At 45.7% G+C, this 21,562-nt stretch overlaps 1 protein-coding gene across 1 annotated transcript in view; it reads left to right on the plus strand.

The window, feature by feature from the left end:
* Nucleotides 1-3,958: 3,958 nt before the first annotated feature.
* The window catches only part of RAI2 (retinoic acid induced 2), a 149,217-nt gene continuing 131,613 nt past the window's right edge, over nt 3,959-21,562 (plus strand). The window contains exon 1 of the mRNA XM_077482211.1: nt 3,959-4,231. The gene's annotated coding sequence lies outside the window, so the exon portion shown is untranslated. The remainder of the gene's footprint in view (nt 4,232-21,562) is intronic.

Consider the following 21,562-nt stretch of genomic DNA (forward strand, 5'->3'; position numbering starts at 1 on the left):
GCAGGGAACAGATCGGAAACTTTTGACACTTTTTTGGGACCATTGACATTTATACAGTGATCAGAGCTAAAAATAGCCACTGATTACTGTATAAATGTCACTGGCAGGGATGGGGTTAACACTAGGGGGCGATCAAGGGGTTAAGTGTTCCCTAGGGAGGTGTTTCTAACTGTAGGGGGAGTGGACTGACAGGGATCACTGATCACTAGGAACAGCGGATCTCTCTCTACTTCCCTGACAGAACAGGGATCTGTCTGTTCACATTGACAGATCCCCATTCTGGCTCTCTGAGGAGGGATCGTGGGTTGCCGAAGGGCATCACGGCCGCCGGCCACACGCATCGGCTCTAGCGTCATGCCGCGGGGGCACACACGCCCCCTGTAACTCGGCAAGTAGTTAAAGTAGCACAGTTCTAAATAGCAAAACATGGCCAGGTCACAAAGTGGGTAAAATCTTCTGCAACTGAAGTGGTTAGATAATTACATTCCAGAGGTAAGGGGCAGAACATTACCACACTGATACATTGTATTTTTGCTGGTCAGTGCAGAGTTCACCTAATTTTTATCTTGTACATTCCAAAAAAATTTATTGTACCATGAGATAAATAATGAAGGTTTTTTTTAACCAGTAGAGTATAGCCAAATGACGGCTACAGCGCGGACCTCCTCTGCCAGGACTACGTCTATTGACGTGCACGAGTGGCCTGCGCACCCCCTGAGGGGCGCGCGCGGCACGCTCTGTGATCGGCGAGTCTATGAGACTCGTCTGATCACGGATCCGAGCAAGGGGTCGATCCCGACCCCTTACGACGTGATCAGCTGTCAGCCAATGACAGCTGATCATGTGATACAACGGAGCCGGTAATCGGCTATTATTCCTCCTCGCGCTGTCAAAAAGAGCCGATCACCGGCGGCCGTGATCGGGACATTAGTCCCGATCACGGCCAGCCCTGCCAGTGCCCACCTGCCCCCTGCCAGTGCCACCTCATTAATAAATAAGTGCCCCCCGTCAGTGCCACCCAGCAGTGCCCACAGTGCCACCCAGCAGTGCCCACAGTGCCACCCAGCAGTGCCCACAATCTGCCTCAACAACGGTGCTGCACCCCAGTGCCACATATCCGTGCCCATCAGTGTCATCTACCAGTGCTCATCAGTGCCGCCCAGCAGTGCCACCTATCAGTGCCACCTATCAGTGCCCATCAGTCCCATCTATCAGTGGTACCTATCAGTGCCCCTTAGTGCCACCCATCCGTGCCACCCATCCGTGCCACCCATACATGCCATCTTATCTGTGCCCATCTTTGCCCATCAGTGCCGCCTTATCTGTGCCTATCGGTGCCACCTTATCTGTGCCTATTAGTGCCGCCTTAACTATGCCTATCAGTGCCCACCAGTGCAGCCTATCAGTGCCCACCAGTGCAGCCTATCAGTGCCGCCTCATCAGCGAACTTCAATGAAGGAGAAAAATGACCTGTTTGCAAAATTTTATAACAAACTATTAAACGTGATTTTTTTTTTTTTTTTTGCATCTTTTTTGTTTGTTTAGCAAAAAGTAAAACTCCCAGCTGTAATTAAATACCACCAAAAGAAAGCTCTATTTGTGGGAAAAAAATGATAAAAATGTAATTTGGGTACAGTGTTGTATGCCCGCGCAATTGTCATTCAAAGTGCATCAGGGCTGAAAGCTGAAAATTGGTCTGGGCAGGAGGGGGGGTTTAAGTGCCCAGCAAGCAAGTGGTTAAATTTAGTGAATTGACTTTAAACTCCTTGCCCAGCCCCAGTATCCTTTTAATACAGTCATGTGACCACTGTGATTCCCTTTACTTCAAATATTTACTGAATTTGTGATATTTTCCTCTGAATTTTTAGTATTTATTTCTCATATTTATTGGATTAGTGGCATTTCCTTCAAATTTACAGTATTTATGTCACATATTTACTGAATTTGTGGCATTTACCTCAGAATTTGTGATATTTACCGTACATATTTACTAAGTTTGTAGTATTTACCCTTCCGTGGTATTTACCCTACCCTTTGCAATATTTACCTCACATATTTACTGAATTTGTGGCATACACCTCCAAATTTGCGGTATTTACCTCACATATTTACTGAATTTGTAGCATAATTTACTGAATTTGTGGCCTGGATCCTCCTCTTTTCGGGTCCCTCACAGGCACTCCTGGCCCCTCCCTCCTGTTGAGTGTCCCCACAGCAAGCAGCTTGCTATGGGGGCACCCGGGTCGATTCACAGCTCCCTGTGTCCATTCAGACATGGAACCCTGGCCGTATGTATTTAACTCCAAATGTGCGATATTTACCTCACATTTTACTGAATTTGTGGCATACACCTCCAAATTTGCAGTATTACCTCATATATTTACTAAATTTGTGATATTTACCTCACATATTTATGAAATGTGTGCTATTTATCTCGGAATTTGCAGTATTTACCTCACGTATTTACTGAATTTGTGGCATTTTACCTCTAAATTTGTGATATTTACCTCACATATTTACTGAATTTTCTGTATTTACCTCACATATTTGCTGAATTTGTAGTATTCGCCTCCAAATTTGCAGTATTTACCACACATATTTTCTGAATTTGTGGTATTTACCTCCGAAATTTGCGGTATTTACCTCACATATTTACTAAACTTGTGGTATTTTCCTCACAGATTTACTGAATATGTGGAATTCACCTCCAAATTTGTGATATTTACAGCACATATTTACTGAATTTGTGGTATTTAGCTCACATACAGGTATAACCCACTTTTAAGTACACGATGGAGTTTATTTACTAAAGCTGTAAAGTGCAAAATCTGGCTCCCTTCTGCATAGAAACCAACGAGCTTCCAGGTTCTATTACCAAAGCTTAATTGAGCAAGCTAGGGTTAGAAGCTCATTGGTTTTTATGCAGAACTTGAAGTGAGCCTTATTTTGCACTTTCCAGCTTTAGTAAATAAACCCCATTGTGTACTTAAACGTGTGGTATGCCTGTATTTACTGAATTTGTGGCATACACCTCTGAATTTGCGGTATTTACCTCATATATTTACTGAATTTGTGGCATACTCCTCCAAATTTGTGGCATTTACCTCACATATTTACTGAATTTGTGGTATTTACCTCTGAATTTTTGTCATTTACCTCACATATTTACTAAATTTGTGACATACGCCTCCAAATTTGCAATATTACCTCATTTATTTTCAAAATTTGTGGTATTTACCTCTAAATTTGCAGTGTTTACCTCACATAGTTACTGAATTTGTGGCATTCGCCACCAAATTTGCAGTGTTCACTGAATTTCTGGTATTTACCTCAGACTTTGCGGTATTTACCTCATCTATTTACTGAATTTGTGACATACGCCTCCAAATTTACAGTATATACCTCACACATTTACTGAATTTGTGGTATTTACCTCTGAATTTGTGGTACTTACCTCATATATTTAATAAATTTGTGGTATTTACCTCAGAATTTATGGTATTTAGCTCACATATTTACTAAATTTGCGCTATTTACCTCCAAATTTTCTTTTTACCTCATATATTTACCAGAAAATGTTGTATTAATCCCCGGATTGTTGTATTTGCCTCAAAAAATGGATATTGTACTTTAATAAATTGATTTTTTTTTTTTTTTTTTTTATGAATCTTTTTTTAACAAAAATGCAAATATTGCATGCAATATCAGGTAAAGAATTGACTCTACAGAGGGACAGGGATGTACAGTATTACTGTGCTGCAAATAATAGATGAACAGAGTGGGTGTGATTTCAGCAGAATGGGTGAGAAAAATTGGTGAATGTCAGCACAGCATATTTCTATGAAATGCCTGCATGCTGAGTGGAATAGGGGGAAGGTTTATTGTAAAAGGGAAGTCTCTGTGAAAGCACCGAGGGCAAGTGAAAAGCTACACTTGGACTTTAAATAAGGACACATTATAAGGAGGCTGAAGATGACAAGGAGATGGCATGAAATATTTCAGAAGAGCCCTTGAGCCAGAGGAGGGAGGCGGACGAGGAGGAAGCCTACACACACATACTCACAGCCTGCCGGGCGGTGCCACAGCCGCTCACACAGGAGAAGGGAGGAGGAGCGCCCATCACACACACACACATACACACTCCTCCTCACTCATATGTGTATCATCCTCCTCTACATGGAGCACCACTAGAGCCCCCACTTCCTGCTTCACCATCCTTCTACAGGAGCAGGTAAGACGGAGAGGCACTGCACCATGACAGGACATACAGCACGGGGGACAACACACGGCCATGGACAGCTAAATAGGGCTCTTCTCAGTGGCTGCCTTCAGGTGGCTGAGGGCTCTGGGTACAGTGCAGCCCTGACAGTGCAAGGGAGGTTATGAGAGGATACAGAACAGTGCTAGCTGGGATCTGTATAATGTCTTCTTCTTCTCCTCACACTGCAATCAGCATGACTGGATCAGGACCACATCCAAGGGATGGCAGACACCTCTCACTGATAAAGATTTTGCATGCCTGGCACAGGATTTATGCCATGGGACCACTGAAAGCTAGACCTTATTATATATATATATATATATATATATATATATATATATATATATATATATATATACTGTATATGTGTGTAAATACATCATCATCATCATGTTAATAGGTGCGCAGTGAGGCTCGTGCACATGGCCGTAGGAAGCGCTGCGTTCAGATGCGTACAGAGTATCGTTTTTACGGCTGTATTGTATAGAAGGTGTCCGATCTTTGCCATGCTCCCTTATCTTGCGCTGTGTTCAGTTGTGTAAAATGAAAGTAGAAAATTCTGCCTCCGTGATTCCTGCGTTATTTGCTTGGGTACACGTGTATGTGCTGGGATTGAGAACCGAGAGGAACAGAAAAAGAATTTTATAGATGTGAGCATTTTGGAGCCAATTCACACCAAAAACGCGGTGTAAGAAAGGCATTGTCTGTACCGCAGGTGAACGTGCAGCCCTTTGCGATTTGCACGTGGGTGCCAATGTATTGTTAATGGCACTCCAAAAGTAGAGAGCAGATGAGGCACATTCACAGGCACCAAATGTAAAAAGTAGTGCCTGTGCTACTTTTTGTGCATTCCAGGGCAATTTGTAGCCCATGTGCCTGTGGGGGTTATTTACGAAAGGCAAATCCAATTTGCACTGCAAGTGCACTTGGAAGTGCAGTCGCTCTAAATCTAAGGGGTAGATCTGAAATGAAGTGAAGCTCTGCTGATTTTATCATCCAATCATGTGCAAGCTAAAATGCTGTTTTTTATTTTCTTTGCATGTCCCCCTCGGATCTACAGCGACTGCACTTCCAAGTGCACTGTCAGTGCAAAGTGGATTTGCCTTTTCATAAAACAACCCCCTATGTGTCAACATCGTACTGTTCCACTGTGAAACCAGCCCTTATGGACACATAAGTGTGGAAACAGAAGCATTTTATGGACTATTGCATGCTCATGCTGGGATTGAAATCTGAGGTGAAGAAAAGAAGGAGGAATTTTAGGCCATCTCACATTTGTGTTTTAAAGGGGTGGCAAAGTCAGAAGGTTTTTATCTTGATGCATTCTCTGCATTAAGATAAAAAGCCTTCTGTGTGCTCGTCTCCTCTCCTGTTTGGCTGGGACACAGCAGCAGCGCCATTGGGTCCTGCTGCTGTCAATCAGGAGAGAGAGGGGCGGGGCCGGGCCGGGGTTCCATGTCTGAATGGACACAGGGAGCTGTGACTCAGCTCGGGTGCCCCATAGCAAGCCGCTTGCTGTGGGGGCACTCAACAGGAGGGAGGGGCCAGGAGTTCCTCTGAGGGACCCAAAAAGAGGAGGATCTGGGCTGCTCTGTGCAAAACCACTGTACAGGAAAGGCAAGCATAACATATTTGTTATTTTTATAGAAAAAAAACCCCAAGATTTTACAATCACTTTATGCATTAATCGGAAAAATGCATGTGTCACCAAAGGAAACGTTATAGATAGATAACAGTAATATTTATCAGAACTGGTGCAGCTGTGCATAGTGTCCAATCAGCTTCTATCTTCATTCAGCTTTGAAAATGAAAGCTAGAAGCTGCTTGGTTGCCATGCACATCTGCTGCAGATTCTGTCTGCTTTGGTTTCGATAAATGCCCCAAGAGCCTGTTCACATCTGAGCACTGCGTTGTGCTATGTCTTTGAAAATAGCGCAGGTCCAGTTTTTTAATCCACTTTCATCAATTTTAAGGTCCTTTGCAGTCAATAATAACACATGCATGATACACTTTACATGCATTTTCAGCCCCTGGTAATAAACTAAAATAGTTGGAACTGGATGGACTTATATTGGCTTACAAAAACACACGACACATGAAAACTCATTGAAAACATGTCAATGCGGTCCAACATTTTTGACAGAAACTTCTCCACACCTTTTTTTTGTCCCTCTCCCGCACTGAAACCACCTGAGGCCCCATTAAACCGCAAACCCGAGGGAATTTCTAAGTCCCATTTCACCCTTATGACTCACATCCTTACAGCCTTTGGCCTGCTTGTCACCACTAATCCTATCTCAGAGGTTAGAACCAGAGTACACTGGACTTGGATCAATGAAAAGCTGATACCATGGCTACAGAACACTATGCCCAAATTCTGGCTAGTCTGGGACCCCTGTTTCACAACTGATCTCCTGCGAAATTTTGACCGCAGAATATTGGAACCATGATGATATAACCCTGGCCTTTCTTAACCTTTCAACACAATGGGAACCCTTGAAATAATGTTCCAGCCTCAGGGAACCCCTACTAAATGATTAGATCTACAACTTGTGATACATTCGTGTGATGGCTAGTGGGAAGAATGCTCCTTACACTTGTGGACACTGTTATGAATTAAAACCTTATAGATAGCTAAAAAGATGATTGTTTTTATAGGGAACTTATCTGAGAGGCAGATATTGCTCATTGCTCAAGGAACCCCCAGCAACCTCTGGAGAAACTCTAGTTGGGAAACCTTGATGTAATCCATAAAAAAACTGCCACCACTACCCAGGTACCCCCCCCCCCCCCCCATCCAACTCCCCTTTTACCCCTTCTTACCTATACCCCATTCCCTCTATTCTTCACCTACTCCTTTCAATTCTCTCTTCCTTTCTCATCTGCCCCACAAACACCTTATGCAATTAAGATGGATACCTTCCTAAATTTGAACACTTGTCTCACAGCCAAATCCAGGGCTTGTACACATACGTATAACTTTCACTATCAGTGAATCCTGTATTTTTTGTATGTACATCTTTAAATCTTGTACTTTAGCTGTGGCAAACTTCTCTGTACTTTTTAAAATGTTACATCTAAGATTATTACCTCTGAAAAATGATAATTCAATAAAATTATTGAACAAGGAAAATATGTAAATGCACATTCAACACATTGAGAAATGGGTTAAATGAACACTAGAAAAAGGAAAAGAGTACACAGGGGCCCAAATGCTTAGTGCAATACTCGTGTAATGAAAAGTAACTGTATCCATAAAGCCTGCTGACATTGCCAATAGTCGGGTCACTCATTGCCACATTGATTGACCATTGGGGATTGTTGTTATGTGTTACTTCTGTCCTTTGTGAGTATTCATTTGGCTATTTGGTTTCTTTAAATAAACCTTGGGTAATGCACTAGGTGTTTTTGCCTCCTGTGTGTTCTTTTACAGTGCATAGTTCGATTCCCTTGTCTGAGTAGGGCTGCATCTCCGAAGCATTGTCCCAGAGGAAACATAGATCATGCATTAAATCCCAGTCTGGTGACTGCCCTTTTGAGCACTGGAGAAATAGTTTGTTCTTTTGTATCTAGTGTATTGTATGTGTATGTTCTAGTGCATACTTGAAAAAGGAAACACAAAGGTGTGAACCTAGCCTTATGAATGTGACCATTTTATGGTATAAACGGAAGCACTCCAAGGACCATCACATGATTTTTCGTATGTAGGATGCCAGAAAAACCCCATGTAGATCTCTGTATTGCATGAGCCCATGTTTTTACTCCCTGCTTCATTTTTTTTTGTTAATCACTGCTTTAAAGGGCTGCAGGTTTTAGTATTGCAGTTGCCGTTCAGACTTTAGCAATGTTGCCAAACAGCTGCTGCCTTATGTTTAGATGCACAAATCCCAGAGGTGCTTTTTTGTTTTTCCTGACAGCTCCATGTATTCACTGGTTCCATAATAAGTCAGGGGTGGGGGGGGGGGGGGGAGGTTTCCTCAGAGCAGATCCCATTCTCTACCCTTCCGTCTTGCTTTGATGTGTTTCTTTCCTTCATTTGGAAATAAGTGCAGTTACCTGTGATTATAGGATAATAGGGCAATAATTAACTGGAGGCTTCTACTGTCACAGTACTGTATTGTATTACAATGAGGACACATTGCCAACTATTTGAACCAGGTTTGTTGCTGAAGAAATTCGCTTGTTGGAAAGTAACTGTAGAAGGCATCAGAGAATGCTTTATCCATGTAGTTCTATCTGGCCATACTTTTATTATATACGGAGACACGTGTGGATAATTTTAAAGCACAGCATGGACGATGGTCCTGTTTCAATTTTTGTTCATGTTGAAACAATGTGGAGGATTCTTTACATTGAGGCAGTCATTTAAAAAGGAACCTTTCCTGTAACTGATGTGCCAAGTAACAAATCCCATAGATGGAAGGGATGGTACAGTGAAGTTGCCTGCCTTTTTGGAGCGAAGTAATTGAAGATTTACACAGCATTGTGAAGAGCGAGGAGCAGGCTGTATGGGAGGCACCAGCAATTATTCCAGCCTGGGTAGCCTACGCTGTGCTCAAGGAGGTGCTCTGCATAATTTGATGGGTTATTTTAAGAAGGATTATTTTCAAAGCCTAATAGAAAATTAGCAGATAGCAGTGTTTTTGGTGTCAATCATTAACTGCTTGGTAGAACTAATGGAATAATAAAGGAGACACATCCATTGTATTCTTTGTTTTTTAAAGGAAACACTTTCCCCTCACATATCTCCATAAACTGGAGTTGTTCAATATATATTATTTATCTATATATATTATATTATATTATATATATATATATATATATATATATATATATATATTCATCTATAGAAATTAAAGACTAATTTATGTTGTTTAGAGACCTCATTCTTCTTGTTTTTAGATACATTGAGATACCTGCACCGACCAAGCCACCCATGCCTGCTGTGATTGTGACAGGCAATTAGTGTGTTTTAATTGGCTGCAAATTACAGCGTGTGGAATCACAGTGCAATTTCTGACTCCGGTGAGCATCTGATTTGGAAAATTTGAGTGGAGATTATGGCTTGTGGAATATATTGCAAGATGATGACAATGTCGATGGCCACTGCCCAAGCTATCTGGTAGTTAATGTGTTAAAAAACAAAACAAAGGTTCTGGTTATAGTTTGATTTTCCTGGTTCATCTCTACTAATCATCAACATGCTACTACAGGGCTTGACAAATTTGCTTTGAATCAGGGGGAGCTAAAAAAAGTTAGGAGTTAGCAATTTTTTCTTAACTAACAAAGCTTACAGATAGAACATGTAACATGTTCCCGAAAGTGAACGTATACTTTAAGCTAGGGGTAGGCAACCTGGGGCCCTCCAGCTGTTGCAGAACTACAAGTCCCATCATGCCTCTGGGAGTAATTGTAACTGCCAGCCTTGCAATGCCTCATGGGAAATGTAGTTCCACAACAGCTAGAAGGCCCCAAGTTGCCTACCCCTGCTTTAAACGGGTTGTAAACCCTCATGTTTTTTCACCTTAAAAAATACTTGCCAGTACCCGGCTCCCCAGCACCCCCCCCCCCCCGTTTTACTTACCTGAGCCCTGGAACTTCATCCGGCGGGAACCTGCCGTCCCTCTGCCCGGGGGTTCTCAGCTCATGATTGGATAGACTGATAGCAGTGCAGCCATTAGCTCCCGCTGCTGTCAATCAAATCCAATGATGCGGGCGCCGAGGGCAGGGCTGTGTCATACATTTGGCAGCTATGGATGGTTAATGCTGGACTCGGGATTGCGCCTACAAGGTAACCCCCTGGGAGAGTGCTTCTCCTAGGGGGTTATCTACTGTGGTGAGGAGCCGCGAGAGCTGCCAGGGGAGCCCAGAAGACGAGGTTCGGGGCCACTCTGTGCAAAATGGGCTGCACAGTGGAGGTAAGTATGATATGTTTGTTATTTTAAAAAAAAAACTAACAATCACTTTAAGCCTTTTACAGCCAGAGCCGTTTTTACGTTTTTTGCACACATTTAAAAAAACATTTTAGGCCTGAAGATTATATAAACCCCCCCAAAAAATATACATTTTCTGAAAGCAGACACCCTAGAGAATAAAATAGAGGTAGTTACAACTTACTGCTAAGGTTTAGGAAACACAAAATTTGAGTAAAAAACACACCAAAAGTTAATTTTAGGGGGCACAAAAATGCAGTAAATTACCTTTTTTTTTTTTGGTAAAATATAAAAGCCGAGGTTGCACCATGTAAATAGATACCCAACATGTCAAACCTTTAATTTGCGTATGCCTGTGAAATAACAACAAATCTCATTATCCTATATTTTTCATAGGCGACATATTAAAAGCCCCCTGTAGGTCATCAGTTTAGCGTTACCAAGGAGGTCTGGCATTAGAATTATTGCTCTCATTCCAGTATGTGCGGTGGTATGCAACATGGATCGCAATCAAGGGTTTCAGGTGTAGGTGCCCCACCACATGCGTTTGTGCATGCGTAAACGTGGGGGTGTCCCAATTCTTTTTTTTGGGGGGGGAGGTTATGTGCTTGGGTGTAACTTATTTTCTACAATAAAAAATAAATAAAAAAAAATTCCACTCGAATAGGGAACAGGTTCTCTTAATGAAACATCTGGGGTCTAAAAGACCCTGCATGTCTCCCCTGTGCTTCACTGACTGTAATGCAATGCACATCGCACGGCATTACATTCTTTGTTGGCCTTGATGGCTGGGGAAACTGTCAACGCGGACCTGAAAGTGACGTCACACATCAGCTCCGGGTCAGCAACAAGAAGGGGAGGAGAGCGGACATGTGCCTGCTCTCCTCTCTCTCTCACCTCTATGCCAGGCAAGATGATGCTGGATGTCCTCCAGCAAAGAAATTATGCTTTTTCTATCTGACTAGCTGCAGCTTAAAATGAACACTGAGAGAAGCTCACAGTATGAAGTGAAATCTGAGTAAGCAATTTCAGTTTAAAAGAGAAATCTGTACAACTGTGCAGGATTGAAGGTGAAACTGTAGTCCAATTTTAAACCCTCCACATAAAACATGATATACGGCAACATTTGTTTGCACTTGCATTTTTTCATGTCTGCCTTCTGTGTGCAGTCTCAGGCTTCTTTTTAATTTTCCCTTCACTCTCCTTGGTGAGGAGTCTACACACGCAGCTCAGAAGTCCAGAATGAAAGCTGTTTCCAGCAACTCCTCTCCATGGTGATTGACAGGCATTGGCAGTAGATATCACACATACTATGTATGGCAGCATTCTACAAAAACATAAAAAAGAGCATTTGAAATGCGTAATTTACTGTTTTTAGGATGCTTTGTGGATGCATGAGGAGCGATCATGTAACCTTTCTGTGACATATACTGTGCTTACGGTACTTCCCTCCTAGAAGTTCGGGAAAGTGATACTGATGGGGAGTAAGCAGCTTTAAGAAGAAAGCGTTGTGAGTTATTTAGGATGTATTTTGTTAAAAAAAAAAAAAAAAAAAAAGAGACATTATTGTGCAGAACTACAAGATGTCTATGCATACTTAGACTTCATTCACATGGCCACCAAGGGCTGTACATGGTCAACAGAAGCATATATTTCTGCACCCAGGAGTCACAGATGTTTGCATACACAGGCGGGCAGCAGCCTGAATAAATCAATGACAGACTGCATCTGTACGCTGGTAACCACACATTTCAGCAATTACATGTGCACAGGATGAATGAACATCCCTGGATGCAAACTGCCTGTGTCCATTGGTGCACTTGTGTCCCTGTCTGCAAGTAAAGCTCGGATGTGTGGTTACCAACATACAGATGCAGTCTGACATTGATTTGTACAGGTTGCTATATGCAAACGCCTGTGACTCCTGGACAATATACAATATATTTTTTGTATGGTGTACGCCTCTTTGGGCTTGTGTAAACAAGCCCTTAGGTTAGAAAAGAGGAAAAGAGAAAAGAGGAGGGTAAAAAGTGGTTGTAAACCTCAAACATGGATTACGAGTAAAGCATGTTCCTTTATAGTGTGTACTCAATTAAGAGCACTATGGCTAACATGGAGAGGAGTTTTCAGGTGGGGATAAAAACTCAAAAAAGCTCAAACGCACATAGGAGCAGCTTATTTGAGCTGCAGTGTGCATTAGAGGCAGAAAAATAAAAGCTCAAATGTCTGTAAAAACAGCCCTTTTTGAGCTGCAGTGTACATGAGCCCTAAGTGTAATTTCTCTCTGTTCCCTTGTTCCTCTGCTATCTGCATGAATTACTTCTGACAAGTTTTCCTGGCACCAAGAGAAAAAAGGTGACAGGGGAGGGACCTGCAGCTAATTGACAGCCTCAGCTCTGTTCCCGTGTGCTGTGTGAATGGGGGGAGGGGGGTGTGTCCCTGTGTCCCTTCCCTCCAAAAAGCTCTCAACTTTCCTCACTGAGCTCTGCAGTGTATAATTTCAGCTTTTTGCCTATTTGTATTTCGCAGTTCAGACAAGCTTTATAAATTCTGAACTCTGAATGGATGTAGAAAAGAGAAGACTGCAGATAAACAGGGACAACTTATGTAGGAGAATATGTTTCATCTCTGTGTATTACCTGAGGCCAGCCAATATACTGGGTACATGTAAGGGCAGGGCATCGACAAATCCCAGGTTGCCATTGCAACTAGAAATGGCATCCTGGCACCTGGGTATTTGTCAGCCCCAGTGGTGTAGCCTGGCGGGGATGGGGGGGCGCCGGGCACAACGGGAGTCATTACAGTACCTCATCAGTGCAGCCTCATCATTGCCCATCAGTGTTGCCTCATCAGTGCCCATAAGTACAGCCTTGTAAGTGCAGCCATATCAGTGCCCATCAGTGCTACCTCATCAGTGCCCATCAGTACAGCCTTGTAAGTGCAGCCTCATCAGTGCAGCCCTATCAGTGCTGCCTCATAAATGCCCATCACTTCTGCCTCATCAGTGCCCATCAGTGCAGTCTCATCAGTGCAGCTTTTCAAAATGTTTGGTCTTTTTTCATGTATTTAGCAAAAAATTAAAAACTCAGTGATGATTAAATACAACCAAAAGAAAGCTCTATTTGTGTGAAAAAAATAATAAAACTCTAATTGGTTACAGTGTTGCATGACTGAGTAATTTTGACTGAGTAATTGTCATTCAAAGTGTTATGGTGCTGAAAGCTGAACATTGGCCTGGGCAGGAAGGGGGTGAAAGTAACCAGTTAAAAAAAAAATGGCTCCTAACTATTTTTTTTTTGTGTAATCAGTATTTATTGCAATATAACAGGCACAGAAACATAAAAAAACAGTACAGGTCCAACATCACATTGAAATGCAATACTTATCGGCCTAAATAAAAAAAGCCGTTCTAGTGCTAGAATAACATCATATAAGTTGAACATTTAAACAGACTTAAAGAGAAAGGTCTTAGAGCCATAAAAAAAAAGGAGAATGTCTTGGGTATATACATACATAGCAGGCGGGCTGGGAAACCCCGATAAGTGCCAGGGTAAAAAAAGAAAACAAGTACCTCAACCAATAGTGGGACAAAACCTGGCAGAAAGGGACCTGAGAAATGGACACCGTCCCGACACTAGGGTAGAGGGGGGGGGCCTCAACAGCCGCCAGCTGCCCCCTCCACCACCAGCGCATCCCGGGAGCTGGTGTCACCACAGAGGGTCTGCCGAAACGCCGCCCTCTGCCAAATCCAGAAATTCCTTCCTGGCATCCCAAGCGTCCACAAAGGGATCCCAGCCCACCACCTACTCGCTTCTGCAGTTCAGGCTACATGACATTCTGACCCAAGAAGGGCGGAAAGGTGAGGAAGGAGAAGGGAAAGAGAAAAGGTCAGCAAGGGGTAGAAAGGAAAAACGATAGGGACAGGAAGAGAATGGGAAAAGTAGGTCAATTTACCTGAGCATAGTCACCAAATGTCCGCTCCTTCCGCACCGGGCACACCACTCTCCAGCTTCAATATTCGCAAGCATTATGCCTTCGCTAAGAGCTTCCAGGGGGAGATCCAGTCCCCCCCCGAGCTCCGCCCAGTCTAAGAGTTCTAAGGGTGGGGTCTGCCAGTTCCAGCAGAGCCACGTCCAAACTGGAGGGCATATGGTTAGGATCCGACGCATACATCGACCAAGGTCTCCAGATATCGTGAAAACGGTCCTCTAGGCCTTTACAGGTAGCGACCCAGTGCTCCGCCTCTTTCACCGCATGCACTCCCCTGCACCACTCTTCTCGAGTGGGGATTCCAGGCCGCTTCCAATATAACGGAATCAGGCGTCTGGCTGCATTCAGCAAATGTGCCAACACGGAATTCTTATAAACCCTAAGCGGGACCGAGGGCACCTGCAGAAGGAAGTGCAGCGGCGAGAGAGGGACCTCAATCCCGGTCACAGCCTTCACTTGACCCTGTATGTCTTCCCAGAAGGGACGAATTAGTGGGCACTCCCACCACACATGAATTAGAGTTCCTCGCTGTCCACATCCCCTCCAACAGGACTCCGATACGGAGGGGTAAATACAAGCCAAGTCCGCCGGCACCCGGTACCAGCGTGCTAATAACTTAAAGTTGGTCTCCTGAACCTTGGAGTCTCTAGAGGACGAATGGGTGAGGGAATAAAGGTGTGCTAACTGCGTCTCCGTGAACGTCATCCCCAAGTCAGTCTCCCACCGTCTAATATAAGCAGGAGTAGTCTGGGAGCTGGCCGAGTCCAACAGCCGGTATAACTCAGAAACCAGGTGTGGAGTCGGCTCCTCTGCAAGAAAGATGCGCTCAAACGGGGTAAGGGTCCGGGGATCCCTAATAGTGTTACCATGTGTCTGAAAAAAGTGGTGTAGTTGTCGGTATCTCCAGAAGTTCATTCGGGAGCCACAGCTACCGACGGGCAGGGCCTCATACGGCATAAGTCCACCATCCCTCAAAAATTGCCTGCAACTAGCGTTCCCATCATCAGCCCAATTCCCAAAGAAACCCATCTGTTCTCCCGGCGGGAACCATAGGAAACCACCCAATGGGGCCACCGGGGACATAGGAGGGGCCAGCTTAAGTGTCGCATTGAGCCTGTCCCAAACTGAGAACACATGGGTCGTCAGAGGGGAGGTCGTCTCCGCCAGGCCCCTATATACCCGGGGCAGCCAGGGCGCGTAAGCTAAGTTCCTACCCGCCAGAAACTTCTCTAAAGGGACCCAAAGTTTAGTTCGAGAATGGAAATGCCAGTCTAGAATCTTCTGGAGGGCCACCGCTTGATAGTACTGTCTGACGTCGGGGACACCCAGTCCACCCCACCTCTTTGAACGACGCAGTATCCGTAATGCTATTCTAGGTTTACGGTCGTTCCATATAAAGCGAGACATCATACTACTCACGCGGTCAAAGAAGTGTTTGGGTAAGGGAATCGGAAGCATCTGTAAATAGAAAAGTACACGGGGTAGAACATTCATCTTTATGACACTCACCCGCCCAAACCATGTAAACGCCGTCCCCGTCCATTGTAAAAGATCTCTTTTGATCGCATCCAGTAAGGGTGGGTAATTAGCTGAGTACAGGGTATCGTAGCGGTTCGTTAAATGCACTCCCAAGTATCGCAGGGAAGACGTCGTCCAAACGAAGGGAAAAGCTGCCTTGAGGGATGTTATAAGATGCGGGGCTAAGTGGATAGGGAGTATTTCCGACTTTGAAAAATTTATCTTAAAATTAGACAATGACCCAAAAAGTTTCAGTTCCTTCATCAGGTTTGGCAGAGAGAGCAGGGGGTCCGTAAGGTGAAACAACACATCATCAGCATAAGCCGAGAGTTTGTGTTCTGTGTTGCCAACTTGGAGGCCCTTAATATCAGGGCTAGCCCGCACCGTGCGGAGAAACGGCTCCAACACCAGGGCAAACAAGATGGGTGAAAGAGGACACCCCTGCCTCGTGCCGTTTCTAATGGGGAACCTGGCCGGCAGAATCCCATTCACTTTGACCTGAGCACAAGGTGTGGAATATAGAGCTGCGATTGTCGTCAACATCCGCTGGCCCAGTTGTATGGAGTGAAGTACCTCTGTTAGGTAGGACCAGTCTATGCGGTCAAAGGCTTTTTCAGCGTCCGTAGACAACACAATATATGGATGCGGGACCGGGCGGGAGCGGGCCCAGTGAATAAGGTGGACCGCTCGAAGGGAGTTATCCCTGGCTTCCCTCCCAGCAACAAAGCCTGTCTGGTCCGGGTGGACCAGGCCAGGAATAAGGAGCCTCAGCCTATTTGCTAGAATTTTCGTCAGGATCTTTATGTCCAAATTAAGAAGGGAAATAGGGCGGTAGCTCTGGGGGACGGTGGGGTCCTTGCCCTCCTTCGGCAGCACAGTAATATGCGCCAGAAGGGCTTCCGGGGGGATGGCACTGCCCCCAGCTATAGCATTAAAGTAGGCACACATGGGAGCCTGTAGCTGGGGCAGGAAGGCTTTATAGTAAACCTTAGTAAATCCGTCCGGACCAGGACTCTTACCGTTGGGCAAGGACTCCACCGTGGCCCCAATCTCCTCCACCGTAATTGGGAGTTCCAGGGCAGCGGATTGTTCTTCAGTAAGCTTCGGCAGATCAGCCGCCGCCAGGTAAGCACGGGTCGCCTTGAGTCTATCCACTCGGGTCGCGGGGGAGGTTGTAGAGTCTAAGTTATATAATGTTGTGTAATAGTCACGGAACCCGGCCGCTATTTTAGAGGATTGGACAACCGGAGCCCCTGCCGAATCGTGTAATTTGTGAATATAGGTCTGGGCCTGGCGTTTACGGAGGGCACGAGCTAGCATCCGACCGCACTTATTCCCGTGTTCATAATACTTATGAGCCAAGAAGCGAAATTGTTTGCGGGCTTGGCGGTCTAATAACCGCAAAAATAATTCCCGTAGCTCCGTCAGGGCCAACAGAGCCTCCGGACTCCCATTAGTCTTATGAGCAAGTTCAGCTTTCTGAAGGGCAGTATACACCCGCGTAAAATCCGCCTGACGAGCTTTTTTAAGCCTAGACCCCTGAGAGATTAATGCCCCCCTAACTACTGCCTTATGAGCTTCCCATATAACCCCTTCACCTATCTCAGCCGGTGTATTCTCCTTAAAGTAATTAGTCAGCGTATCCGTGACCTCCTTCACCGCTATGCCATCATCCAATAGATTATCGTTAAGCCGCCATGTCCAGGCCCTCTGCTGAACCATGGGTAGGGCAAAAGCCACCGTCACTGGAGCATGGTCTGAGATGGAAATAACGTCTATGGTCGCGGACTGAAGGAGTTCCAGGATATTACGGTCAACGTAGATGTGGTCAATCCGTGTGTATACATCATGTACCGTGGAATAATAACTATAGTCCCTACCAGAGGGGTGCAGTGTCCGCCAACTGTCCGAGAGAAAATGGGATTGCAAAGTCTTGCGGTAATGTTTAAGGAATTTATAGGAATGGGAGGGTCTTGCATGGGATGTGTCAAGTTGGGGGTCAGGGCTTACGTTAAGGTCTCCTCCTACAATTAGAAAACCTTCCCGAAACTCCGCTAGACGGTCCAAGGTACGGTCAATAAAAGTAAGTTGGTCAGCGTTAGGGGCATAAAGTGTCGCGAACGTATAGAGTTGTCCAGCTTATAGTGCCCTTCAAGAAAACATACCTGCCCTGGGGGTCAACCCTGTGAGCAGAAGGTTGGAAGGGGCAGGACTTATGTATGCCGATGGCTGTACCGCGCGATTTAGCTAAGGGAGAGTTGCTTAGAAACCATTGGTTGAAGAGATGGGTGGGCAATTTAGGGGACGACTGATGTGTAAAGTGAGTCTCCTGAAGGAAAACCACCTGCGACCTCAGCCGCTTCAGTTCCCCCCAGAGCTTACTACGCTTATGAGGGGAGCATAGGCCTCTAACATTGTAAGTGCTTACCCGCAATGTAGCCATTCCAAAAGTCCAGGCAGGGACATGCTCGCAAAGTGGTGGTGCGCCCGGTGCAGACGGCTGAGCATCAGAGCAGACCTAATAAGAGAAGAGTCAAAAAGAGGAGGGCAGTCAAGAGAAGAGAGGGGAAGAAAAAGGGGAAGAAAAAACATATATGTTAAAGATATACAAGGTACAACTGATAAAACATAGCGGCCGAGGCCGGCTAGAGGTAGAAAAAAACTAAAAGCTGCGGCGAGGTCCCCACCCCCCCCAAAGGGGGGGTGGGGCCCAAGCCACAACTCCAGATCCCCATCAGGATCTAAGCCCGTACAGAAAAAAAAAAAAGAAAAAAACGGGCAGCCTACTGGGGGTACGTGGAATCCCATAACAAAGAGGGAAGTAGGTCCCCATCTCCGCCCACCGCATCTGACTTAGTGCGATAGAGGAGGGGAAAAACACATGAATCAGCAACGAGTAACAGTTCTGATTGACAGTTCACAGGGTCCCCACGGCAGATCCATAGAAATAAAAAAAACAAAATTTTCATGGCCTTTAAAAAGAGAGAAAAAAAACACAAAACAAATTGTATTAACTGCCAGTGTGAACCAAAGACCTGAACCAGCACAGGGTGCCGTGGGGAGTTCCAAGTAAGTCAGGTCAAGTCAACCCTGAGTTCTTCAGATCACAGGAGCCTGTCCTTGGGAGAAAGGTTTGATACCCTCAGGGACCCAGGGCAGCAGTGTCCGTGGAAGGATCCCTGGATTGTCTCCTATGGCGTCATCTGCGGTTCTGACTTCTAGCGGGCAGCCACGGTTGCGGTGTCGGTAATCTAAAAGCTGCAAAGTCCGAAGGGTTCCTCCAGTCCGGGAAGTCTACCTGTTCCAGCTCCAAAGCAGCCAAAAAATGTGGGAGGTCATCTTTAGTGCGGAGAGTCACGGTCTTACCGTCCCTGGTAACTTGTAGGGCAAAGGGAAACCCCCAGCGGTATGGCAGTCCAGCCTCTTGAATAGCCAGCAGGAGGGGGCGCAAGGCCCTGCGTTGCATAAGAGTGCGCCTTGAGATGTCCTGGTAAAAAGCCAGGTGTGCACCATCAAAATCAAAATAGGGTTTCCCTCTCATTTTCTGCATTATACGATCTTTCAGCGTATACTTATGTAGCTTACAGATAATGTCTCTGGGATTATTCACATCTTGAGAGGGGGGTTTCAAGGCCCTATGTGCACGGTCAATTTCCACAGTAGCCGTAGCAGGTAAGCCTAGGATCTCCTTAAAAACACCCTCCAGGGTAGGAACAATGTCCCTAGCTCCCGTGGCCTCAGGTAGGCCCCGAATCCTAATGTTAGCTCTGCGACTGCGGTTCTCGGCGTCGTCTAACTGGCAAAGCAGGGCCTCAATCTGGCGGCCTTGTACATCACATTGGTCCTGCAGCATAGTTATAGCAGGGAGAGCCTCCTCAAATCTCTGCTCCAGGGACTCCATCCTACCCCCCAGGTGTGCTGTGTCTGCCTTAAGCTGTGCAATGTCCTCCTTAAACGCCTTCTCCACCCTATCTGCAAAGCGCTCCAGGTCAGCTTTGGTGGGGAGGGACAGAATATGGCGCCTGATGTCCGCATCAGCCAGGGGGTCCGGTTCGTCAGGGGCTTCTGGCAGCAACCCGGGGGACCGTGGGGAGGTCGGGGGGGCCGAATCACTCACCGACTGCGGAGAAGGTATCGGCGAGGCATCCCTCCGGTGCGACTTTGTGGCCGTGGATGGCGCTGCCTTGCCAGCTTTCAGGGCCTTGCCGGCCGGCGCCATTTTGGAGGCCTCCCGGCCCTTCTCCTCCTGCCCCGGGAAGAAATTGTCCAGCTGTGCTTGCCGCGAGCGATCCACCCGTGCGTGCTGGGATGACGCCCGGTGCTTGTGGGACATCTCCGTGTGAGGATGGGGACAGATTCACCCTCCGTGCGCTGTTAACATGCGGCGGTGAGACGGAGCTGAGGAGACACACGTCTTCACTCCTCCATGGTCAGGCCACGCCCCGCCTGTTTCTTTTTAACTCGGCTCCTAACTATTTAAACTGGCTCCTAGATTCAAAGACAATTTGACAGGCCCTGTGTAACCCTTACAACCACTATAGGGAAAAAAACCTTCAGTATGCAGCTCCCCCTTCCCCCTTATACTCACCTGAGCCCGATCTTAACCAGTTCAGCTCTTTGGACGTACTATATACATCCAAAGAGTGAACCTTTGCTCACAAGCTGGTGGCTGCAGCATCAGCTTGTGTGGGTTTTGTAGAACTACCAGCCAGCTTCGAAGTGAAAGTGATGTGGACCACTTTCACACAGCCGGCCACCCGGTGCCCCCCCCCCCCCATCCCGCCAGCGACCTGTCCTCCTCCCATGGTTCCTGGGCTGTCACGTGCTTACTGAAGCCTGGGAACACATCCATCGGAGGGGGAGCGGACTGCAGTGAGACTGAGGAAAATTCATGCCTTGATCCCACTTGCAAACAATGAAACCGTAAGCGATGTCACTTCCGGTTTCATATATACAATATCCTGGCCAGTACAGCCAGGAGACACTTCTAACCAAGCCGATCTGTGCTTGGTTAGGCGGTGTGAAGAACACGGGAGACATTAGGGTCTATTAGTAGTCTCCAAAAAGGGTACTTGTCACCTCCCCAATTCTATCACATAGGAGTTTATTAAATGATAATAAAATATAATAAAAAAATAAATAAATTGCCAAAACCCCCTTTGCCCGCACACCCTACGCAAATGGAAGCCCAGGGTGCGTATGCGCATGTAAACCGCGGCCGCACCACATATTTGACATATTGCTGCAAACGTCAGAGTGAGAACACTAATTCTAGCACAAGAGCTCCTAGTTAACTCTAAATTGATGAGCTATTACAGCTTTTAAAGCATCACCTATTGTGATTTTTCGGCACCATAGTTTCTGGCAATATCTCGGGCGCACACAATTTTAAAACGTGAAATGTTAGGTGTCTATTTACTCGATGCAACCTCATCTTTTATATTTTAACCAAAAATGGGTATTATAGGGTGTGGTTTTGCACTAAAATTAATTGTATTATATTTGTTCCGGAAAATTAGCGTTTAAAGCGGAGGTCCACCCTAAAATGGACCTTCCGCTCATCGGAATCCACCCCCCCTCCGGCACCACAATTGGCACCTTTCAGGGGGGAGGGGGGTGCAGTTACCTGGATAATCCAGGTAACTGCACCCACTTCCGGGATAGCTCTCTGCGGAAAGGGGCGTAGATTACGCCCCTTTCCGCAAGTGCCCCGCTGCCTGCTGGGAAACACACAGATCCCAGAGGCAGCGGGGACCGTCCTTATTGCCCAGCCATTGCGCGACCATTGCACAGAGCAGGTAAGCACAGCATGTGTGTTATTTAAAAAAATAAATAAACCAATCCTTTACAATCACTTTAA

Source organism: Lithobates pipiens, unplaced genomic scaffold, assembly GCF_037356315.1.
Source record: "Lithobates pipiens isolate NorthernLeopardFrog02 unplaced genomic scaffold, aLitPip1_a1.2 Scaffold_16, whole genome shotgun sequence".
NCBI lineage: Eukaryota > Metazoa > Chordata > Amphibia > Anura > Ranidae > Lithobates > Lithobates pipiens.